The sequence below is a fragment of the Lissotriton helveticus genome, chromosome 1_1, assembly GCF_964261635.1.
Source record: "Lissotriton helveticus chromosome 1_1, aLisHel1.1, whole genome shotgun sequence".
NCBI lineage: Eukaryota > Metazoa > Chordata > Amphibia > Caudata > Salamandridae > Lissotriton > Lissotriton helveticus.
This window is the reverse complement of record NC_136057.1, coordinates 1,403,835,403-1,403,861,286: the sequence shown is the minus strand read 5'-3', so window position 1 is coordinate 1,403,861,286 and position 25,884 is coordinate 1,403,835,403. Positions and strand designations below refer to the sequence as shown.

At 49.8% G+C, this 25,884-nt stretch overlaps 1 protein-coding gene across 50 annotated transcripts in view; it reads left to right on the top strand.

The window, feature by feature from the left end:
• Positions 1-25,884, top strand: part of NFIX (nuclear factor I X) — a 5,476,577-nt gene that overhangs the window by 3,367,559 nt on the left and 2,083,134 nt on the right. For 49 of the 50 annotated variants that reach the window (XM_078684524.1, XM_078684487.1, XM_078684527.1 and 46 more), the window contains one exon: positions 25,695-25,766. The exons of the other annotated variant lie outside the window; for it this stretch is intronic. The gene's annotated coding sequence lies outside the window, so the exon portion shown is untranslated. The remainder of the gene's footprint in view (positions 1-25,694; positions 25,767-25,884) is intronic. 50 annotated transcript variants of the gene reach the window in all.

Genomic DNA, 25,884 nt, shown 5'->3' with positions numbered 1-25,884 from the left:
GCCTCATCCTTCAAAGGAAAAGAAGAGACTCCATCATTTGAACCCAAAAAGAGCCATGTTTTCACATTGGTTCAAACCAAAGAATGCCTAGTAGACGATCAGCACTTCATTTGGTTCGGTGGAGGGAAAAAGGCTTTGTGGTGCAGACATGGGGCATTTCTTGATGTATTGCATACTATGCATTAAAGCCTAATATAACACTAGCTAAAAAGCAGCCCATTCCACTTGGTCCAAGGCCACTATTACTGCATTAGCAAGCAAGGTTACTGCCCTGGGCATCTGCCAAGCTGCCACATGGGTGTGACAACAGACATTCACAAAGCACTACTGCTGGGATAATCAGGTCCGTCGAGACTGGCATTTCACCCATTTAGTCCTCTAGGACATCCTGATTTGAGTTGTTCACAGACCCACCTCGGGAGAAGTATTGCTTGGGCATCTATTTTAAGGTGAGGAATCTATGGTTAAAAGTTTCTATCAGAAGAACAAGTTATTGACCTTTGAGCGCCTTTTCTGATTGACATTCTATCTAACCCCAGATTCCTCACCGACCCACCCATCCTCCTCTATTCTGCCACATAAGCTTTTCACCCAACAGCCCTTGTTAGTTTCTGCACACTGGTCGTACGGGAGACAGCGTTTACAATGCTGTCAGTACCACGCTTGTTGGTAACAAATCGTCTGCGTTGTTACCACGCATGGCATTACATCGCAAGTCATTTCAACAATTTGATCTAGATGGAGTTGCACACCAGGGAATGTGTTGGATTTTAAGTCCAACACATTCCCTGCTGTTGCGCTAACTGGAGTGTAGTGAAGGCAGGGCCCTGCTTGTGCACATTGCTATGTTAGCATAGGCTTATTAGAAGTTTAAACACCATTTTGCCTTTTTGCCGCTTTTGCACACAACACTACATGTAGCTGTTGTTATAAGTTTGACTTTGTGAATATCCTCACACGAGAATGGCTTGTTTTCAACATCCCTAGACTTACATCGTGACCTTAGTCTGCACAGTGAGAGCTGAAGCCTCCAAGGTTATCATAACAATGTTAGTTGTTATTCGGGCTGATCGGGTCATGCTTAGACACAACATGCACGCAGCTGCAGCTAACTGAAATTCTGATGCCTTTAATATTGCCCGAATTCATAAACGTTATTCGACAATTAAGTCATAAAAGCACATAAAATCCACAGTTTTCCACTATAAAATCCATTAAAAACAATACAATAAATATTAAGAAAGAATTAAACTACTATAGACTGTTGCCGAATATCATTTTTCATAATTTCATAAAGTCTTTAAAAAAAAGAAGTACATCAATTTTCCTACAGTCCAAGGTAATATTGCACAAAACTCATTTAGATGAAGCAACCCCCATATAAAATATTAATATTGCACTGCATGCGTGATTTTAGGCACTAGGAGAAAATTTGTTTCTAGAGAGAGAGAGCTTTTGCAGATCCCGACGTGATTCACCTCTGCTGAACGTGCAGGTATGGGGTTCCCCATTCAAGCCTAAGAGACCTTCTATATTTTATAAAACATAGTTCCTAGCTAGGGAGGGTGGCATACAAGGCACTATAGGACCTGTTTCCACTATCATTATAATATGATTTCTCCTTTTGTGTTTTATGGAATTGTAACAATGCTGATCGTATTATTTTTAATCATATGCGTGCTTATGTTAGCAAAAATACTGCATCTTAGAGCACGTCGTTAAAATAAACTTTTTAAACTTATTGTGTCTTTTTTTACCCATGTTGTGGACTGGTATGAGAATAACAAACGAAAGAGTGTTCTTGATTCACACCATTCCTGAGAGTAACCTAAGTCGCAAGTTCTGGGTTGTCTAATCATTGGTACCTTTGCTATAGGACGAAGAGCTAATGTGACACTGATGCTTGTCGGCTAGGGGTTCTAGGTACTGAGGTGAGTTTTTTGGTCCACCACAATTTACTGAGGTCCTGGGTCTCTGTGCACAGTTCTGTGTAAGAGCAGAATCCCTGCAAAATGGCGCACCTAACGATGTGGTCTTATTTTGAGACTCTCAAGTAGTTCTTATATCAGTCCACAACAACCTCACTATTGTTTAAGGTTGAGGTTGAGTCAGCCTAGTGTTTGTGTTTGTGGAGCGGGGCCAAACGGGTGGGGCTTCTATGCGAGTTCACATGCCTCTTGTTTATAAAGGGTCAGAGGCCGATCAGAGCAGCAGATGAGGAGAAAGCAGCCTCCTGGTCACAGGAAGTACATGGGGATTGCGCTCGAGAAACTCGTGGATGCAAAGACCTCCATCAAGGATTACAGCTAATTGTAGACGGTAGATCTGGGGAGAAAGCACACCTGCAAAGCCTCGACCGTGCTCACTAGTTTTTTGGGCTGATTATAATGCGTTACTGAATTTGAGCTTTAACTCAGGCACCTGCTTTATTTATATCTGTAAGTGCTTCCTGTTGAGGTTTATTTTTTTGTGACAGGAGCATCGTGCCAGAATAAATCCTTTCTGCATATTTATCCACGAAGATGCCACTGTGTTGTGCCATACCTCTACTCAACTGGAGTACTTTCTACTGGCTAATCAGTAAGTGCTACCTCGTTGGGTAATTGTATAGTGCTTTTCCTACACTACAGCTGCGTAAAGGGCCAGAAGAGTTGCCTCCAGTGACCACGTGTGTCTGTACCTTTGCCACTGCGCCGATAGGCGCCGAGGTCCCTTGAGTGAGCTGTCCATCACAGTAGGGGAAAGGGCGGGAAGATGTTGCATACCCTAGTGTGTGTGGAGCGGGGCCAAACGGGCGGGGCTTCTATGCGAGTTCACATGCCTCTTGTTTATAAAGGGTCAGAGACCGATCAGAGCAGCAGATGAGGAGAACGCAGCCTCCTGGTCACAGGAAGAACACGGGGATTGCACTCGAGAAACTCGTGGATGCAAAGACCTCCATCAAGGATTACAGCTAATGGTAGACGGTAGATCTGGGGAGAAAGCACACCTGCATAGCCTCGACCGTGCTCACTAGTTTTTTGGGCTGATTATAATGCATTACTGAATTTGAGCTTCAACTCGAGCACCTGCTTTATTTATATCTGTAAGTGCTTCCTGTTGAGGTTTAATTTTTGTGACAGGAGCATCGTGCCAGAATAAATCCTGCCTGCATATTTATCCATGAAGATGCCACCGTGTTGTGCCATACCTCTACTAAACTGGAGTACTTTCTACTGGCTAATCAGTAAGTGCTACCTTGTTGGGTAAATGACGTATAGTGCAAAAAAAAGAAAATCCACCCGCGAGCGGATTTTTCGGCAATTTCGCGAGATTCGCGAAATTGCAGAAAATCCGCAAATTCCACGAGCGGAACGGATTTTCGGCCCATACTTAGAGTGCATCGGTTTTAGTGCAATACGTAACCCGCAATGTCCAGGTGGGGCCATCTGGTGCTGCGGCTCAACCAGCTCGACAGGCCGTGATGAAAATTAATCCCGTCATGGTTAATTCGGTTATGGGCAAGTGGCCCCAAGATAAGGATGATATGCCTTTTTGGCTTGCTGAGAAATTTGACCACCTGGAAGCAGTATTTCCTAATACGATTCCTGTTGAGAAACACAGGATTCTAACAATCAGTTTGCAGAAAGACTTAATACCGGAGGTACCTGATTGTGAGACCTGGGGTACGATTTTTGCGACAGTCTATACTAAGTGCTTCTGCACTCCGTCTATGGCTGTCCTGCCCTCCGTCATTAAGCATGTACAGGATGAACATGGTGCAGAGGCGGCTGTTGAATTGGGAATTAGACTCGTGGGAGTGTTTGAGGTAGTTTCCGATCTCGTCCTTGCTAATGTCAAGGGAGATGCAGTAAACTTCCAGGTGTCTAATGCTCTACGCGATGTTCCCGATGCCGATAAACCCAGGCAGTTACCTAAAATCATTGCGGAGGCCTATAAGACCATTGGCCACAATAGTTTGGGTGTTAAGCCTTTTGCTAAGACTGCTGCACAGAAGCAAACTAAAGTGGCGGTTTCTGATAAAGATGAACGCCCCAATTTTCCAAAGCAGAATTGGACTAAGAATAAGTAACGGGGGGAAAAGCAACAGAAACAGGGGTCACGTCGTTCTTTGCCAATACCTGTGTCTACTGAGCGCACATATGATTTGCGCGAGCGCGCTAATATGAAGTCAACTGAACGTTTTCAGGGTCCTGATCAGCGTTCTCCTCGCTCTTTGCAGGATACATCGGTCTCACCAACTGGTGGAGGAGACAGCGGCAAAGGTCGGGATGCCCAACAAAGCTGTGAGCAGCCCCACAAGACTGAAGGTAAAGGCAAGCAAGACAACATTCAGCGTCATCGACCCCAGTTTCAGAAGAATAAAGTTGCCGCTTTAACAGCGAGGTATGCCACGGATAGTGAGAACACAGCTTCGGAACCTGACGTGGGCGCTGACGCTGTTAGACAGCACAGCGGAAATTACAGTAGTGCGGGAAGCATTGCGTCCATTTCTGAAGGTGACAGCAACTGATGCGTTCATTGCTATTAAGACAGCTGACACTAGAGTGGCTCCCCCTGAAAGACTCTATGAAATAGTTCTTTTAATTGAAGGTGACATACAACGTACTATAAAAGGGATATTTTGGGAAAATCTAACAACTACCTATGAAATTTTGTTAGCAGAAGTAGATTGGCCCCAGCCTTTCGTTCTGGCCGCTCCGGGAGGGGAGGAGGTAATTTCCCCTGCTTTCGCACACACAGTGCCGAAGGAGCAGGCCTTGCATTTTGCAGAAGAGTGGGCTAAGGTACTTGCACCGGCAGTGTACCGTACTCAATGTGGATGGGACAAATGTTCACCCAGACATGAGATTCCATTGCGGTCTATGCCACAGCCTCAACCCCATTATCCCATGCGACGTGAAGCGAAAGATCCCGTGACAGAAATCCTTCAACAATTGGAATATCAAGGTGTGATTGAAACGTGTGTGTCTCCAATGAATAATCCTCTTTTTACTGTGACCAAGCCCGATGGCTCGTACTGTTTGGTATTGGATTACCGGCACTTCAACTCCCATTGTTGGACCTGTGCGGTACAAAATACTCAGTTTTGCCCTTGTGGATAGTCTTGTGCGTAAAAGGTTTAAGACCACACTTGACATATCCAATGGCTTTTTAAGCCATAATCTGTCCTCTATTAGTAGTCAGTGGACAGCTTTCACCTGTGGCGGCAAACAAAAACAGTTCCGATTAGCGATGGGCTATAAGGACAGTCCAGGCGTCTTTGCTGCCCGCATTGTCTCTATTTTAGAGAGACTCGACCCTGATGCGTGCTCGTATGTGGATGACATTTATCTCACAGACGACGAATTATGGACGCATCTTTGTCGAGTTGACCGCATCATTTGCATGTTTGCGGACTTCGGTTACGAATTTAACTTTGTAAAATCACACATTGCAGAGTACACAGTGTTATTCCTGGGCTATGAGCTCAACATTGAAGGTCGAGGTTTGACACCTCACTTCCTAGAGAAATGTGCACAATTGCTCACTCCTACAACTCTGGAAAAACTCAAATCTTTACTGGGTTTTTAGGTCTCGCCTGTCGATGCGCATGCGCATCGAGCTTGCGAGCCTATTGCGGCTTAAACAACGTTTAACTAAGAAGCAAGGAATCGTGGCGATTCCTTGCAGTGCCCGTGACTTTTAAGCTCAATGCGCATGTGCATTGAGCTTAAAAGCGCGTGCACATCAGTTCCCTCAGCCGCACTCCAGGCCCCTGCTGTTTTCACACCCCCTCCCCGCTCCGCCCCCTCCCCTGCCCGCCGTGTCGCATTTCTCCTCCCCCCTCCCCTTCTCTGCCTTCCCTCCGTCTTGTCTCTTCACTTCGCCGTGCCTCCCCTACTCTCCTCCCCCTCCTCCTCCTACTCTCCTCCCCCCTCCTCCACCTACTCTCCTCCCCACTCTCTCTCTCCCAGCACAACCTTGTTTGCGCTTCTTCCCCGTCATTTGGCCTCATGTGTAGTCAGACTTCTCTTCCCTTTTACAGAGAAGCACGTTGTTTAAATGTGAGGAAGAAATGGAAAGGGCAATTGCATTTCCCCATTCATATTTTGATCCTCCAAAATACAAACAAATTAACTATAGATGAGAGCCTGCAGCGTTTCCCTTTTCAAGCACGTTTTGAGGCTTCGGGGTTGTCGTGCGCTCACAGCACGCACCCCCTCCCCGCCCTCCATTGCACGGGCAGTGCGTGCTGTATAAACACAGTCAGCAACAGTGGTAACATCTCTTGTTTATTTTCTCTTCCTTGTTTGTTATATCTTCCTCCGCATTGCTGGCTCGCCCCTCCCCCTCCACAGCGGCCCTTATTGTCACTTCGGCTTACACTCACCCCTCCTTTCTCCCCTTTAGGCTGCTTTCGGATGCTTTGTTCGCAGCTTGTCATTTACTTTTGCATTGTGGGCGTATTATGATTATATTTCTTAGGGAAGGGTAGTGCTAGTCCAAGGTACATTGCGCGCTCCCACCTTTCTCTGGCCTCGTCTTAATTTGTCTCTGTAAATAATTAAAATTTAGCATCTGAGGTATTGCGGGTTACCTGTAAATGTGAAGCGATCTAATTTTAGTTTCTGATTTGACGTTTCTGAATTTAAAAGTTTGTTTTCATTTATCTGAACAAACCTTTTACTGGCACAGTTGTAACTGTTCTCACTGTGGATACAATCATGTTTGCAAGCGCTGCTTCTAGTTCGAACCTTTGTAGACAGGGCCTATACTGAGCGTGTTCTTGTGCTAGGGCTTAATTTCAGCCGAGGTTTACCGGTGCGCACATTGGCGTTTAATTCCTGGCGCTTACTCTGGGCATGTTGTAATACATATTACTTAAGGAATATGCTGTTTCCGTTTTTTAACACCCAAAAGTGTAAGTTATCTGTGTTCTGCTTATTATGTTATTCATCCTAGGTGTCTGGGCCACGGCAACATTTGTTCTCTTGTGCTGCCCACACAGGAAGCACACCAGCCCCCTCACTGTAATAGGAGGCAGACCCAGCACCTCTCCCATACTTCTAACAAACAGCTCTACAGTAAACAGTCTGTGTACTGCTTCTTATCACTGCAATCTATCTCCGTTCACTGGCTCCTCACCCGCCCCCTTCACTCCTCTCTAAACATTCCTTCCCATGGCGTTTGGATCTCGGGAGAGAGCAGTGGCACACAGCTGCATTCCTCCCCTGTTGTTGAAGATTTTACCACTAATTAACACAGTGCAGTCGAGGTCGCTTTCACTTTTGTGTCCGCGCTTCTTTTACTGGTGAATTTCATGCCTATCTGTGCTCCTCACATTCACGCATAATAAAGTGTAATTCATAAAGCACATTCGGTACCCCTCACTGTGCAGGTCGCAATAACTGACTTACTTTAATAATTGGGTGGCAATAGAAATATCCAACACTCCAACATGTATCACAGTGAGCTGAGCACGTTGTTATAACTACTTCCCTTTTGACAAACTGCGATACACACTGTGACAAAGGCACACTTCCACGTCTCTCTGGCCTTCTTTTTTTTTGCCTCTGTAAATAATTAACATTGGCACCTGGTGGATTGCGGGTTACCTGTAAATGTGAAGGATGTAAATTCATTTTCTGTTTTCACGTTTCTGAATTTAAAAGTTGTTTTCATTTATCTAAACAAACCTTTAACGGGCACAGGTGGAACTGTTCAAACTAATAGATACAATAATGTTTGTAAGCGCTGCTTCTACTTAGAACCTTTGTAGGCAGCGCCCAGAATGAGCGCGTTCTTGGGCTGGGGGCTTAATTTCAGCAGGAGTCTACTGGTGTGACCGTTGGCACTTAATCATTAACACTTGCATTTTGTGTGTATTATGAAACATATTTCTTATTTAATCTTCTGGATACTGTTGGACTGCTGTAGTAGAGGTAAGATGTGTAGCTACCTCAGCAGTTCATAGTCTTCTAGCTGCCATTGGTAGGGCCCATAACTATACCTTTTTATATTGTAGTATGCTACATTTAGTTTGTCTTGATGAAGACACATAAAAAGGTGTTGCAAGGGGTCAAAACGCTTATGCTTCCACTGATACCGTTTGCAAATAATTCTATGCATTGCAGCCTTCACATTGGGTGAAGTCTGTGCCCTTGCAAATAATTTATTGTAGAAGCCAAAAAAGAGACATTGTTTCTCTTTTTAATTAACTTTCTCCATGCACCTAATACTTGTTCACTTGCACTGTGCTGCGACTTGGAGCACATTTTGATGAACTATAGTTTTTGTGTAGTTGTGACAAATCTATATATAGCTTATTTTGAATTTTATACAAGTGTTTACTCTATATCAATTTTTTCTCAGCACTTCGTCGGAGACCATTTGCTTTCTTGCTCCCTCGTTTGTATACCGCTTCCCACTCACAACCACCAGTATTTTATTTCATTTTTATTAACATGCTTTCCTCACTCACCCTCACTCACCCTCACCCTCACTCACCCTCACTCACCCTCACCCTCACTCACCCTCACTCACCCTCACCCTCACTCACCCTCACCCACACTCACCCTCACCCTCACTCACCCTCAACGCCTCACCCTCACTCACCCTCAACCCCTCAACCCCTCACCCTCACTCACCCTCAACCCCTCACCCTCACCCACCCTCAACCCTTCACCCTCAACCCACCACTCACCCTCACTCTCACTCACCCTCAACCCCTCAGCCTCACCCTCACCCTCACTCACCCTCAACCCCTCACCCTCAACCCCTCACCCTCACTCACCCTCAACCCCTCACCCTCACTCACCCTCAACCCCTCACACTCACTCACCCTCACCCTCACTCACCCTCAACCCCTCACCCTCACCCTCACTCACCCTCACCCTCACTCACCCTCAACCCCTCACCCTCACCCACCCTCACTCACCCTCACTCACCCTCACTCACCCTCAACCCCTCACCCTCACTCACCCTCACCCTCACTCACCCTCACCCTCACTCACCCTCAACCCCTCACCCTCACCCACCCTCACCCACCCTCACCCACCCTCACCCTCAACCCCTCACCCTCACTCACCCTCAACCCCTCACCCTCACTCACCCTCAACCCCTCACCCTCACTCACCCTCAACCCCTCACCCTCACTCACCCTCAACACCTCACCCTCACTCACCCTCAACCCCTCACCCTCACTCACCCTCACCCTCACTCACCCTCAACCCCTCACCCTCAACCCCTCACCCTCAACCCCTCACCCTCACTCACCCTCACAACACATATTGTGTTACAATAGGTGTCACATTTGCGAAAGATAAAACTATCTAGAGATGTAGCATAACGACCAGAGCTGCCATATAAGTCACGTAAATACAAAACATGTTGCATTCCAAATGCTATAGGTGTCACATTCGCAAAAGTTATAACTATTGGCATTGTAAATGACAAAGCCATCAATTTAGCAATTTTAACAACGAAAAAATAAATAAATTATGTCATTTACAAGACCAATAACTACAACTTTTCTAATGCGAAACCTATTGCATTCCAACCCCACTCACCCACGCAACGCCACTCACACACGCAACGCCACTCACACACGCAACGCCACTCACACACGCCACTCTCACACGCCACTCATCCACGCAACGCCACTCATCCACGCAACGCCACTCATCCACGCAACGCCACTCATCCACGCAACGCCACTCATCCATTTGCAAAACGAAAAAAGTTAAACTCTTCTATTGCGAGACCTATTGCATTTTCAATGCTTGTTTAAATTTGGGGCGTACTTACATTCCCGATTATGCCCAGCGTGTCAAGACGCTTTATGCATTGGTACAAACTACTTACTCCAAATCTTGCTTGCTGCCTGAACATTCTGCAATTTTGCAATCCTTACAGTGTGATCTTCTTGAATCTAAATTCTTACTGACTCGTGACAACCGCACCAACCTGGTAATAAGAATTGTGCCTGGGGGGCGGTGGTTTTCACGTACCTGACATTTAATGAGAGTGACACAGTCCCTATAGCTTACAAGTCACACTTGTACACTTCGGCTGAAATGCGATTTTCCTCTGTGGAAAACGTTTTGACTGCAGTGCAGATGGCAATTCTGAAGGAACGAGCCCTGTCGCAGCGGAAACGCATGTTGGTTGTTACACCGTATCCTGCCATTGAGGCAGTGACGAAAGCCAGTGTACCAAATTCAAAAGCTTTACATCCTCTGTGGATACAATGGGCAACATCTTTGACATCTCCGGATGTCACTTTCATTTTTGATTCCTCTTTGCAAACTCAGTAGTACTTGCAGTATGAATTTGTTCATCTGGCGATTCTGACCTGCCCCCGCTTGAGGATTTCCATTGTATCATTTACACGGATGGTTCGGCGCAACCTGCGACGGGTCAAAGCATGCGTATTCAGCGGCCTGCGCGATAGTGGTTGGTACTATAATGTGGTTGGAGCTGGAACGCCAGTGGCGTGCTGCATACTGCCCGGCAGCTAAAGCAGTGCTTCGTGCGCCTCAGAGAGTTTATTATGCTGCTGTCAAGAAAGCTAAAAGTGACTTCTATGCAGAGTGAATTTTGAGAGCCAATAATAACAGCAAGGAGATTTTTTCGATCGTCAGAAGTTTTATGTCCCCGAGTGCGGAACAAAAGCCTCTCCCAGTTTCTCCTCAATGCTGCGAGGAGCTCTCCTCCTTTATTAGCAAAATTCAATCTATCCAAGATAGTTTAGGTTCGGCCTTAAGGGAGCAGTTGTCCTCTTCTCCTACAGCTCCCTTGTCCGGTAACTCTACCCGCCCCTCATTTTCTCAGTTTGTGCCAGCAGAGGACTCCGACATTCTTGCTATCCTTAAATCTCTAAAGTCGGGTTCTCCTACGGACCCGTGTCCAGCTAGAGCTTTAACGGGGGTAGCAGAGAGTGTCTATTCGGAAGTCACTACTATTATCAACCGCTCACTTCATTCTGCTATGGTACCTGCTCAATGGAAACAGGCCAAACTTTTCCCGCTTCTTACAAAATCCACTGCTGACCCCTCGTTGCCCTCCAATTATAGCCCATCTCTTTGCTGCCTGCACTGGCTAAAGTGTGTGAAAAGGTGGTCTTCCGTCAACTTGAGACCGTTGTGGAAACATCTGGGCGCTCCACCCAGCCCAGTCTGATTTTAGAACATCTTTTAGCACGGAGACTGCGCTGGTTGAGATAGCTGAGGTGATTAGGGAGTGCCTGGACGGGGGCGGCAGAGCGGCTCTGATTTTATTGGACCTCTCTGCCTCCTTCGACACGGTACCTCACCGGCTCCTTCTCGATCGTCTCTCCTCCATTGGCATCTCCGGTGCGGTGTGGGCTTGGTTAAAATCCTTTTTAGATGAGCGCACCCAACAGGTCTGGATGCCCCCCTTTTCATCCTCAACAGGAGTCCCGCAGGGCTCTACTCTGCGCCCGCTACTTTTTAATATCTACTTTACTCCCCTGATTGCACTGGCTGAGGGGCTGGGTGCTAAAATCATGGCATATGCCGATGACACACAGCTTCTATTTACTTGGAAAGGATCTGAATTGTGTACCGGGGGTGCTCAGAGGTGCTTATCAGCCGTGTTTACTTGGCTGGCCCAGGCTCATCTCAAGTGCAACAAAGAAAAATCGGAGATATTGTTGTATGGCAAATATCCTCCGCTTTTTAGAGAAGCCTTGTGGCCGCCAGACTACCCAGGCCCACGATCGGAGGGCAGCCCGGCCAAGAACTTAAGGGGAGGTTCGGGGAAGATCTTCGGTTCTCCGAACATATCAAAAAACTTACCGGTACCTGTTTTGGTACACTCAAGACTTTTAGAAAGTTTTTTCCTTTGCTATCTCAATCAGCAAAGGAAATGGTGGCCCGGGCACTTATCCTTTCTAGGCTTGATTATGCTAATGCCTTATTCATTGGCATCCCTATCTACCTGACGAATAAACTCCAATTGATTCAAAATGCGGCGGCCAGACTCTTATTTAACATCTCTAAACGATCCAGTGTGAGGCTACTTTTACGTGACCTACACTGGTTATCTGTGGCTCCGTGGGTTCAATTTAAGATCTTGTCCTTGGCCCAAAAAGCCCTGCATGATTCTGGACCATCGTATATCAAGAAGCGCGTGGCCTTTTACAATCCTGGCCGTTCGCTTCGCTCTGCCTCTCTTTGCCTGCTGTTCATTCCCCGGTTTCGTCGCTCTGGGATGGGTGGCCAGTTGTGGTCAGTAAAAGTGGCCACTCTGTGGAACAACCTTCCCGACCTTTTGCGACATACTCAGGATCTCCGCGTCTTCAAGAAACTACTTAAAACTCATCTTTTCAACCCCTCCATCTAATTACTTGGGCTCCCTTGGTCTCAGTCTGTTCGCGCCAGGATACTCCTGAGTAATTGTGCACGCTACAATTCATATATAACATAACATAACATAGAGGGGCGTGGCCAACTGTGTCAAGATGGCGGTCGCACTTTGAGAGTGCTGCGGAACCCCCTCCGTCATCCACCTGCCATCCGCCCTATGCAGCCTACCTATCTGCCATCCATCGCCTGTGTGGGGACCCTGGTGTTGCCTGCTATCCCCCCGATGCTGTCTGGGGCCACCTCGAATCTGCTGTGTGACAGCTTTGCTTCTGTCCGCGCGTGGCCCGATCTTCTCAACATGGCGGCCCCCATGCAGCGCTGGCTGAACCTGTGCACCTGGTCCCCCTGAGGCCCGCAAAGCTTTTCTCCTGGTGGCGGAGGGCCGAGACCATGGGTCCGAGGGGCCGCTGACCCTTCTCCAGGCACTGTGTGGTGTGGAACTGCAAGGTGCGGGTGGCCGCGGACGTCATCTGCGGCCCTCGCTGGACGGTGGCGGCGATCTGGGACTGGAGGACAGTGGCGGTTGTGATCGCCGGAGAGAGGCGCTGAGACCCCTTGGTGCTGAGGCCGGTGCTGCCAAGCGGATCACCGCGGGTGCTCTCGCTGAGGTGAGGGCCCCCGGGGGTTGAGGCGCCGAGGCCCCCGCTTGCCTCCTGGGCCTTCGCGGGCGCCCGGCGGTTTTCCCGCGCTTTGTCTGGCTGGGCCCCGGGGCCCCCCCGCGGAGGACTGCGGCTTGCTGGGGGTCCACGGAGGGCGACCCTGAGACCCTTTGCTCCACCTACGAGAAGATACCTCTGCCCCCCTGGCTGCCTGTGGGGGGCTTGTGACATTCGGGGAGGCGGCGACTGGCCCCCTGCACCGCCTGAGGGACAGCGACGCTGCGGCTGTGGCTTGGACGTGAGGATCTCCCTCCGGAGAATACGCCTGCTGACTGAGGGTGTCGGGCTCATTGAGGCAGCCGCGTGGGGTGATGCTGGACCTGGTGCTCCCTTCTGGGCTCTACACCCTCTGCTGACTGCCCCGTTACGCCCCCCTGGCCCGGCCCTCGGCCGGGCCCCATGACCGGCCCTTCGAGGAGCGGTGGACAGCCCTGGGACCGTGCACCGGGGGCCCTATGATCTGTCCTCCTTTTGTGGGGTGTGCCCGCGCACACCCTATAACCCGGCAAGGCCACGTGGGGCTGGAGTGTGGGGGAGCTTCCGGGGGGACTCCCCGGGGCCCCGTCTGGCCTGGAGTTTGTACCCGCCATTGTCCCTGGGACGTCCGGGTCCCGCGGCGTCCCGGTCTGGGGCCAGTCTGCGGACGACACCACACCTGGAGTGGACTGTCGGGGTGCTGCTTGACCCCGGGTGGACTGTCTGGCACCTCAAGTGGAAGACTCTGTTTTGTAATAGCTGGGGTGAGGCCTGACCACTGTATCGGGTGGCTACGACACAGCCTCGCCTCCCGCCCGCTCCCTCCCGGCGTCTGGTGGCTGGTCGCCAAGAACTATGGGCAAACCCCGCGCCCCCCCGGCCTCCGGCTCCACGACCCAAACAAAGATGGACCAGTTTGCAACGCCGGATCGGAGGCCCGGTTGGGAGGCGGAGGCCGACTCGAACCCGGCCGGAGAAGACCTCTCGACCATCTTACAGGCGATCAACACGTCCCAGGTGTCCGTAGAGAATAAGATAGGGGAGGTCCGGATTGACATGGCCATAATTCGGCAGGATCTTCGCAAGGCCACATAGCGCATCATGGAGGCTGAATCCCGCCTCTCTACTGTGCAGAATGACGTCAACTCCCTCAAGTCGCAAATGGCCCGTCTTCGATCGTAGACCTCGGAGCTCCACCGCCGAGCTGAAGATGCTGAAAACAGGGCATGCCGCAACAACCTGCGCCTCCTGGGCTTTCCGGAAGGGGTGGAGAAGACCAACACCGCCACCTTTGTGGAAACCTGGATCCGTTCCTGGATGCCCGAAGGCAAACTTTCCCCTTGGTTTGCGGTGGAGCGGGCCCACCGCTCCCTCGCCCCTAAGCCACCGCCTGGCGCCCCCGTCCCATCATCCTCCATGTCCTTAATTTCCGCGACAGGGACGCCGTGTTGGGGGCGGCCAGAGAACTGGGACCGCTGCACTACCAAGCCTCCAAGATAATGGTCTTTCCGGACTACTCGAGGGAGGTCCAGTCACAGCGCAAATCGTACGTTGAGGTCAAGCAAAAACTTAGAGCACTCGGTCTGCGCTATGGTCTCCTCTTCCCGGCCGACTGAAGGTAATTTTCCAGAATCAGATCTTCTTGTTCAATTCCCCTCAAGCTGCTTGGACTTGGCTCACGGAGGAACGGCCCCTCCTGCCGATGGCTACTCCCCCGCCGCCCCAGCGGGATCCGGAGCGACTGACCCAGACCGTGTCGCGGCCCAGGAGACGCAGGACGGGATCCCGGAGGAGGGCCGGCCGTCGGGGTGGTGGTTCCCAATCACCGATGGCACGGCTCCGACACTCCCCGTCCCGGCCTCAGGAGCGGGGACCCGCTCCCCAGCCATTGGCCTCCTCCCTGTTCGACATGGGCAGTGTCCCTGGCCCTAGTAAGACTCTGAGACGAGCCGTGTCGGACTCGGATCTCTCCGGAAGCCCTGTGATATGCGGCTCGGATGTAGACACCGGACCCTGATCGGCGCTACCACCGGGGCCCGCAGCTCCAATCTGGAACTATCCGCGGATGCTTATACCCCAAACGGCTCACACGGACTCACGCAATGCTTGCCGAACTAGTTGGTTGGGCTATTTATAGCCCTGCACTTCTGTCTTTAGACACCTTGGTCCACAGATACTGGTTATCTTTCTTCCTCTAATTTGCTGTTAACACTCTATCCGTACACATGGAGGGGGTCCGACTCAGCCACGTACCGATCTCGTGGTTGCTAACCGTTTTAGTTTAGCTATTCGCCTCCTTGCGAGGCATTAGTGACTTGTTCTAGGGGGACAGATGCTTCCTGTTCTGAAGTATAGGGTGGGGGGAGTTGGGGGACGAGGGTGGGGGAAGAGACCGTTGTCTCTCGAGATTTGGTTGTTGTTGGCCGCCTGCGGGCTGCCTTGCTCTGTTCATATGAGTAGTCGCGAGTCCTACTATCCTCTGCAACTGCCACATATGCCCCTGTCTGCCTTAACTGGGCCCCCGAGCCCCAGATACTGCTGGATCCTTCCCCCTGGTGGGGGAGACCCCCGAGCCTAACTTGCTGCATACCAGACCCCGCTCCTACATATGACCCGCACTTATTACACACCTCTCCACATCCTCTCCTGGAATGTGAACGGCCTCCTTGATCGCATCAAACGAACTGCGGTGCTGCGTGCAGGCCGCCGGCATATGCCTGATGCCTTCTCCTCCAGGAGACGCACCTTCTGGGTTCCCAATGCCACTTCTTGGCACGATACGGTTTTGACCAGGTCTGGCACTCCGGCTTTACCAGGGGCTCCCGGGGGGTAGCCATTCTTCTGAGGCGAGGGCTTCCCTTCACCATCACCCACGCCATCACTAACACACAGGGTACGTATGTGGCCGTGTCGGGCTTGGTTGGGGGCAACCCCTTGAACCTCCTCTGCGCCTATGTACCCCCTGCACTCCTGTCCTCCACTCTTCGGCACCTCACACGGGTAGTTTCCTCCCTTCCCCAAGGCCTCACAGTTGTCGGGGGAGACTTTAACCCTCCAGGGACGTGTCGGGCCCTTCCTCGGCGCAGCGGCTCGCCTCTGCGAAGAGCCTATTGGGCTGGGCTTCGGCACTGGGTCTCTGCGATGTATGGAGAGTGTGGAACCCCCAAAAGGAACAATATACCCATACGTCCGCCGCCCACCACACCCACTCGCGTATAGACTTAATTCTGATGTCCGCCACAGACTGTCAACTGGTGTCAGGGGCGGAGATTCTCTCTCGGGGAATCTCCGACCACTCCCCCGTTGCCATCCACATTGGGTCCCCATCCACTGGCCTCAGGACTACCTGGCGCCTCAATGCGTGGTATTTACAGTACCCCGAACTGGTAGAATCCCTCGGTCACGAGCTCCGACATTACTTCTCCGCCAATGTGGGGTCGGTCCCTTTGCAGGGAATGCTTTGGGAAGCAGGCATAGCAGTGCTTCGCGGAGTCGCCAGGGGGCTTGTACATGCAAAGCGTGCGGCCCAGTCTGCCCAGCTGGCACAGCTGGAATCCAGAGCCGTTCGCTTAGAACGGGCGCAGCTGGCTGACGATGCTGCTGATTCCTCCAGACAGCTGGCTCTGGTCCAGGGCGAGATTCGGCGGCTTTCCCTGGAGTCGGCCAAAATGCTCTGGCGAACCTCAGTGGCCCGTATCTACGAATAGGGTGACAAGAATGGGAAACTGCTCCACAATCTGGTCTCCTACCCTAGAGCCCACCGCATTATCCCTGAAATCCGCACGGTCCACGGGAACGCCTGGTGACATCTCAGGCCATCGCGCAAACCTTTGCACAATATTACGAAGGCCTTTATACCGCACGCCCCCGTCACTTCCTTCATGGACTTGATGGCGGAATCTGGATTATGCCTTCCGGGTCTCCCCAGAGAGACGGCGGATGCCCTCAACGGCCCGCTCACTCCGGAGGAAATCCATGGAGCCATCACCCTGCTACACTCCGGCAAAACGCCAGGACCGGATGGATTCCCCCAGGAATACTACTCTGTGTTCCGTGAGGATCTGGTTCCCATCTGACGGAGCTCTTCCGCCATGTGGTGGACGACGGGTTCCCGTCTGAATCAGACGTGGCGACCATCGTGGTCATCCCAAAGACACAACCACCCTCCCTGGACTGCTCCGACTATAGGCCCATCTCCCTGATAAACACTGAAATTAAGATCTTCGCCACAGCCATTGCCGAAAGGGTCCGGCCCCTCCTGCAGGACCTGGTCCACCCTGATCAATGGGGGTTTATGCCGGCCAGGGGTACCCGACACTGTATCCGCCGTCTCCACCTCGCCCTGGCCCATCGCCATCGACTCTCCCCCTACCTGGCCCTTCTCCTTGTCGACTTTGAGAAGGCCTTTGACACGGTGGACTGGGGATACCAGGGAGACGTTCTGGAGAGGATGGGTTTTGGCCTCCCCTTTCGCTCCTGGTCCAGGTCCTATACAACAGCCCTAGAGCCCGTATGCTTGTCAACGGCAGATTCTCCGAACCGTTCCTGATCCGGAGAGGTACCCGCCAGGGCTGCCCCCTCTCCCCATTCCTATTCGCGCTGGCGATGGAGCCCCTGGCGGCGTTAATACAAGACCCCCTAATCCGAGGCTGGCAGTGGGATCAGAGCCAAGTGGACAAAATTGCTCTATATGCGGATGACGTTTTGCTCTATTTGGCCGACCCGGAGCGCTCAGGCCCTAGGTCTCTGAGAGCCCTTTCTGCCTTTGAGCAAATCTCGGGTCTCCGCCTTAATCCGGCAAAATCCACACTGGTCACCCCCACCCCTCACGGGCTGCTTTGACTGGCAGGCGGTGATCCCCCTCCGGAGGCAGTCATTCAAGTAACTGGGTGTATGGGTGACCCTCCTGCCTGAACTAGAGTGGGCATTCAACTTCGCCCCCCCTAGTCACCCGGATGAAAACCGATCTTTGGAATTGGCAGTCCCTCCCCCATAATCCGCTGGGACGAAGCGCCCTTTTTAAAATCATGGTCCTTCCCCGCTTCCTTTATATTTTACAGAACACCTCGATCCCTCTCACAAGTGGTTGGTTCCGGGAACTAGATAGTATGCTCATCCGGTTTCTGTGGGGGAGAGGGCGTTCACGGCTGTCCTTGTCCCACTGCCCCCCTTTGACGATGGTATGGGAGTCATCAACCTCTATGCCTATTACCTGGCCACCAAACTCATTGTGATCCACGATTGGTTCGCGGGCGGCTGGTCCGACCCCGCCTACCGGGTAGAGCTCACTGTCCTCGATTTTGCACAAATGCAGGGCTTCCTGTACGGCTCCCCGGTGCCACAATCCATGGCCTCAATCACCAGATCGGTCCTTATGGCTTGGCGCGCTGCCCTTCGTATGGTGCGCTGGGATCGGAAGCTGACTAGGAAAACGCCCCTCTGGTGTGGCACCTGCTTAGGGGAGACCGCTTCCCTGGAGGGGTTTCGCCGCTGGGACCTGGTGGGGATATCCCTATTAGGAGACATGTGGGTAGGGGACCACATACGTTCCTTCTCTGACCTACAGCACAGACACGCACTCCTACACTCCCAGTTTTACAGATGCTTACAACTCCGCCACGCCTTCCACATTCACCTCCCTGTACCTACTTCTCTTCCGGAGTTTAGTCCTCTGGAGGCCCAAGTCATGATGGGGAATCTGGGGCAGGGGGGGGTGTCCCGAATATATCGGGCCTTGATTAATAATTCCCCCACATCCTTAGATCGCCTTAGAGAGCAATGGGAGGGCTGGGTGGGCCCTTTAGATGAAGCAGATTGGCATGATGCCCTTATGGCACGCAAAACCCTGACCACATCTTCAAAATTACGCCTGGTCCAGCTTTACTTCCTCCACGGGGCCTATTTGACGCCGGCCCGTCTCTTTCCAGCCGGTGCAAGAACCTCCCCGGCCTGTGCCCGATGTGCTGGCACTCCGACCGACTTTTACCATATGGTGTTGCTGTGCCCGGCCTTGGAACCAGTCTGGAGAGGGATTGAAAGGGAGCTTACGGATGCTCTGGGTTGGGTGGTTTCCCATGACCCAAGACATCTGTTTCTGGGAGTGTTTGATGGACTGGACGACTCTCAAGCGGATAAGGGCTTCTTGGGATCGGCACTGGCGGTGGCGAAACGAGACATTGCAGCTAAATGGTCTCAGGCGGAAGCACCAGCTCTGCGGAGGTGGAGTAGGGGGGTGGATTGGTGTGGGATACAGGAGGAGGCCGTCTTTGAGGCCCGGGGCTGCCCGGAGCTGTTTCGTAAAGTATGGGGCAAATGGTTTGGCTTGTTACCATCTTGATGGGCCCTACCTCGATACATCATTTTGCCTGGAGGGTACCAGCAATTTATTCTGCAAAGGCTGATATGCTCGGTGATGTCATGGGGGAGGGACAGGGGTGTTTTAATGGATTATGTGACTTGCTACAAATGAACTTCTTTATGTTGAAAACATCAATAAAAATGTGATTATAAAAAAAACATGGTTGGTTATTGCATTTATTGCTGAATAGCCACGCCAGATGAGCTCTTGCCTTCTGCGCCCCTCATTTCTTCAGACGCTGCCCAACTACGTGAGCAGTCCCAGGACAAGTCGCTACCAGCAACCGGCGCACAGTTCCCCCGAATGCCACGAGCCACGCATCCTTGCTTGGCTTCCTCACTGTACTTATCGACAACCCCGTCCTGATGACGATCCCGACCAAAGGGGATCGAAACGCCGTCGACTACACAGCCTGAATTAAATGACGCATATGACACTTTAAGCTCTTACAAGAAAATAACCTTTTTCCAAGTGATTGTAACTTGTTTTGTAATTGAAGCTGTAATTGATGTATATAATATATTCTATGCGCCACCAATGCTGTTTTTAAAGCACTTGCACTTTCACTTCACTTTAACTGTATATAGCACCTTGCACCAAGTGCCACTGGGTTGTCACAAGATCTAATCTTTACAGTGCTGTCTCAAACTGTAAATGTACATTGAATGCCCCTTGTCCTTGGTGAATAATACCACCTCTCTTCAAAATCCATTTGACTCCTTGTTTCTGTTCTTAGTAATGCCTAAAGGCATGCACAATTGAAACTGTCTCTTAATAATACCTGTTGGGAATTGTTTTTTGCTTATATAAAAAAAGCATTACATAACTATGGTGAATGGAGAGTTCAAGTCCGATGCCGTGCATACACAGACATTAGGGGACTGTACTGCCCAATTGGCAGAGCTCCGTGCTCTGGTGCTTGCACTGGAGTACGCTGACCCTGGTGTGACTACTCTTATTGTAAGTGACTGTTACTGCTTTGTACAGTCATACAACAACAGTTTATTCTGTTGGACTCAAAATTACTATAGTGATTCCAAAGGTAGCACAATTAAACACTGTGGGTTTGAGTGGCCGCGCTTAAAGAACGTCTCCCACTCGTGTTTGTAATTCATACTCTTGATCACCAACGCGTGGGGGTACACGCTGTTGGTAACGGTCTTGCTGATGAAGCAGTCAAGACAGCAGTTGCGATATATGTATTAGCAGCAGTTACACGTTCCAAAAGTAAGATTGATGATGACATCTTGGCAGCCATTGCTGCAACAGAGAAGGGAGGTAATTACCCTAGAGGTTTCCCTTCAAATAATCCTATCATTTAAGTCCTGATAATGTTCCCCATGTGAGAGTTAACGACGTTGGTGACAGGTTGATTCCCAAAGTGGACCGCAGGCAGGCTTTGATAACAGCGGCTCACGAGGGCATGGCCTCGGCACATGCCGGCGTGTCAGCTACTGTACCTCTCCTACAACATCGTTAGTGGTCGCGTGGATTGTACAAACAGACGCCTGATTATGTCCTTCATTCTGACATATGCCAGCAGATTAAACCTTTAACTGCTGCACGCCCGGCCCAGACACTTGGGTCTGTTTATTTGGATTACTGCGGTCCTTTCTCCTCAGATACTGCATATAAGTACATCTTAGTTGCAGTAGATTTGTGCATACGCTTTGTTTGGGTGTGGCCACAAAGAAGTGCTGATGTCTGCACTGTCGTAAGGGATTTGCGTGTCTTTGTGGGAATTTTTGCATGTGGTACCTTTCATTTGGACCAGGGTCCAGCGTTCGCCTCTAAGGCGTACAAGGATGCCATGTGTTCATTGGGGGTCCAAGTCAAATTTTCATCTCCATGCAAGCCTGAGGGCAATAGTGTTGTGGAGCGGATGAATCGTGACTTAAAGCAATCCTTGACAGCTAAGGTTTTAGGTACAGGCAGGAACTGGCTAGCCCATCTCTATAGCTTTCAACATGCACTTAACAATCTCCCTAGAAGGTCTCTGGGTGGGCGGACCCCATACAAAATGCTCTTTGGCATCAAAATATTTGTTTCGGAACTTGAGGGTCTAGACATGGCGGTGTCTGCCGCATCCTTTGACGTAGATGACCATTCTGATGTTTTAGAGAACCTACAAAAGACCAGAGATAGTCTTGCAAAGGAACACTTGCCCTCCACATCTGATGCTGCTCTTCAGATTTCAGTAGATGGCTGACTACCCCGAGTTGGTGACCTGGTCCGTTAGAAGGTGGAGAACAAGAAGGAGTTCATCCCCTCATATCGAGCACCAGTTCCTATACTTGGCGTGTAGGGCACAATACCAGTCATTTTACCGCCACTTCATGGTCGCCAGGAAAACAGGTACATCTCCATTGACAATGTCAAATTACAACGAGTGGCCGACTCTTCTTAGTGTGACACCTGCGGTCTCTTGTCCAGCGATGCTGAGAAATTCTGTTTTGGCTCCGGCACCTACCCCCCAGGCCTGATGTTGCCATCGAGATGCCTACAGTCACAAATCCTTTATTGAATAAACCGGCTGGTGATCCCCTTGATTATACTGAGTATACTTACCCTGAAATAATCTTTGGAAGGGCGAACTGCTGCCAACTACTGCTGTGCTACCAGAATAGTGGCTTCTCTGCAAACGTTACGTAGAACTATCGAGGAGAATGTCTTCAAATCGCTCATTAATTTAATCCCTAAATCTAGAGCAAGTCCTACTCCATGCTCATTCTGTATCTGCTTCAACATCTCAGCTCACACATCTAATGTGGGTAGTAGTAGTACAAATACTCAGAAATATTGTTCCCCATGTGGTACACTTCTACAGGTGGTACTATCCCAGGGGGATGACACATAGACCCTGATTACGATATCGGTTGGAGATGCCCTGGACCGACATCCCTGCGGATGGGGAACCGACCAACCTCAATTCGGTGGTTCTGACACAGCAATTAGGATGACACCGCACATGGTGAGGTCGCAAACCTCCATTTTTCAATGGGGGCTTGTGTAGCGGGCCGTAACCGCCTGTAGAACAAGCTCCCGTTGAAAAAGGAAAGATTTTACACATCCCTGCACCGTGTGGCAAGAACTTCACTGTGCTGCCACACGGTGCAGGGATGTGAAGGAGGGGGGGCACCATAGGAGGCTTTCTGACCAACATTGTAATTAGACCCATTGTTAAGATTATGTGCCTCTCCTGGAACATCCTGTGAGAATAGACCAATTAATAGAAATAAAAGAGTTTAATTCACACCTGAAAACGTTTTACAAGTCATTTGAAACCCCTGCATAGTGCAATACATCACAACATGGCTTGATGGTCAGTTACCCCATGTAGTTCAAAAAATGAGCACGAGGGCCCAATCATGGACTTTTAATTGTCTCAATTTCTTTCCTTTGTTGCAGTAATATTGTTGGCTTCTTTGAGCTTGTTCTAGGTTAGCAGATGCAAAGTCTCGTAATTTCTGGAGACGTGATCTTAATGCTTGAGTATACTCTAGAAGATTCTGAGTGTCTTCCTGAGTCTCTTGCTCCCACGCCTCCTTCGTCATCTCCAATAGTGTTTTGGGCTGTCTTCCATAAAGAAGTTCAAATGGAGAGCAGCCCAATCTACTCTGAGTCTGACTACGGATAACAAAGAGAGCGAGAGGCAAGAGCATATCCCACTCCTTCCCTTCAGTAGACAACATTTTTTTGAGAGTAAGCTTCAAGGTAGCATTATACCTTTCACACAGAACGTCTTTTTGAGGTTGATATGCAGATGTTTGCATTTGGGAAATATTCAGAGCTTTACAAACCTGTTTCATAAGGCGAGACACAAATGGAGTCCCTTGGTCTGTTAATATTTCTGTAGGAAATCCTACCCTAGAAAACATTTCCAACAATTTCTCACTGATGGTTTTAGTATTTGGTGTTCGTAAGAGAAATGCTTCTGGATATCTTTTGCGCAATTGATTATGACCAATATATATATGAAACACTCTAAAGACTTTGCAAGTGTACCTCGCTTGTCAGACTGCATCAACCATGATGCTTAGGGGCGACTCTGCTGGGAGGTGTAGCAGTGTGCTCCCACACCTATTTTCTACTTAAAAGGCTCCCTTGAGCCGCTGTGGGCTGACGAGCTCGTGGAGAGGCACCTGCGCGCCTGGAGAGATACTACGTTCCAAGGATACGGCAGCCTGCTCAGCAACCCCAAATAATGCCTAATCTCTGCTGATGACAGATAATAATCTAGAAACACGTGTCCAGAGATGGCCAGCACTAATCTGCACCCACTCTAAAGACTTTGCAAGTGTACTCGCTTGTCAGACTGCATCAACCATGATGCTTAGGGGCGACTCTGCTGGGAGGTGTAGCAGTGTGCTCCCACACCTATTTTCCATATATATATATTTATATATATATTGATTTAGAAAGGGTCCCACCAAATCCATACCGATTCTCTCAAATGGTTTCCCTATGATAGGCAGTGGTTGTAATGGAACGGGTGGTGGTGTATATGGGTTTCTTTTTTGGCATACTTCACACTCCCTTACAATACTGATTTATGTTGGCGTATATACCGGGCCAATAGAAGTATCTTAACACTGCCTGAGTGATTTTTGCGGTGCCAATATGACCGGTAAATGTTGTGAATGAGCAAAAAACATAATTTTCTCACAAAATCTTTGAGGGACTACAAGTTGGGGAGATTCATCTGGTTTCCCTACCCGATATAGCAATTTATTCTTGTTCAGAAAAAGAGGGTAAGAGGGCAGGGCTGTGGTATCCCTGGCTTGTTGCCAGGCATTCTGGAGAGTGGGGTCTTGGTTTTCTGCGTATTGAAAGGATACGTCCAACAGCCACGGTGCTTGTGTGAGAAGAATGGAGGGGTGAGTTGGGAGCTTCTTCAAGGAGTTTTTAAGTAATATGTGAAACACAGGATTGTCTGTTCCCAAAAGTAACTGTCCTGGAAGGGTGTCCATTACCCCCACCTTAGCCTTCATAGAAAATCCATTGGGTAATGTAATAGGGACTTGGGCTTCGGGATAGATATGGACATCTCCACGTACACAATGGATAGATATTTGTGCGTCTGGACAGAGTTGTGACTCTTCCACAAAAATGCTTTGTACAACAGACTGCCTACAACCAGAATTCAAAAGAGCCTTAATGTTGTTTCCTTTTAGTACAAGACTTACATAAAAACAGGAACCACATTCCTCTTTATACAGAATGCTTTTGGGAACACAGTTGACATCCATTGGCTTGTCAGTGGTCTTCTTTTGGGGGCAGAACATCGCTATATGCCCCCACTCCCTGCACACATTGCATTGTGGGTGTTTGAATGGCGGTTGTCACTATTGACAGTACGCTCTTTCGTGGGTTCCCCAAAAGGCTTTTTTTTTCAATTCGTCCACGTCCTGTACCGGGGCATGTGTTTCTCTCAAGCTCATACAACAATGGTTTTGGTTGGGCTCTTGCGAAGGATGTTGCCATGTCTACCGCTTGCTCAATGGAAAGATGGGTCTGTTGTCGCAGCCATCTCTGAGTGGGAGCCGGTAAGGCCTGCAGGAATTGTTCCAAGTAAATCAACGCCATTATATCTTCCTTGCTATTCACCTGGGGCCTGAGCTACTTATCAGCAGCTGCCTTTAACCTAACGAACAAGGTATTAGGGGTGTCTCCAGGGTGACCATGTTCTTTCCTGAACCGTACCTTAAATGCTTCGGGATCCATCCCTAGGTGATCCAAGAAGATCTCCTTTATTTCTTTATAACTGGTATTTCCCGTGGGATTTGCCATGTGGTAGGCTGCCTAAGCCTCCTCAGTTAGTAATGGTGCCAAAAAGAACCGCTATTTCACCTCAGGCCATCCACAGGCCTGAGCATCCCTTTCAGAATTTAGGAGGAACGCATCCTCTATCTTCACTGGGCTGGAATTTCTGTAACGATATAGTAGGATACACTGCCTGTGTCCCTTCTCTGGTTTGTTGCCCCTGGGAAGGGAGAACCGGTCCTTCGGCAACTCTTTGGATACAGTCCACATGTTGAGTCAGAGATGCCCTAAACATGTCTCTATCGGCTTGGGCAGATGTCATTTATCTCTCAATGACCGATTCTAGTTTCTCTTGGCCGCGTATCAATTGCTGTATAAGGTTCTCCATTATTGCAAACTAATGGAGGACTGCCCGCATTCTCCACCAAAATGTGATGTATTGCACTATGCTTGGGTTTGAAAAGACTTATACAACGTTTTCAGGTGTGAGTTATACTCTTTTATTTCTATTATCATGTTCACTAAACGTATTTTAATAGTCTATCTCGTGTCTCCATCTTCCTTCAGGATGTTCGGCGTCAGTCCCTTGGGCGGAGTCCTCCTGGCCAACGTTCTCCCTTGGAGAAAAGAAAGGCTTAGGTAAGTGTTTTTTTGTTGTTTTCTATTCATTTCACAGGTAGGGGAGTGGGGGTTCACCAATCCAGGAAAAGGACAAAAAAAACTGGTGAAAGTGATGGTAAAGGGGGGGGGGGGGGGG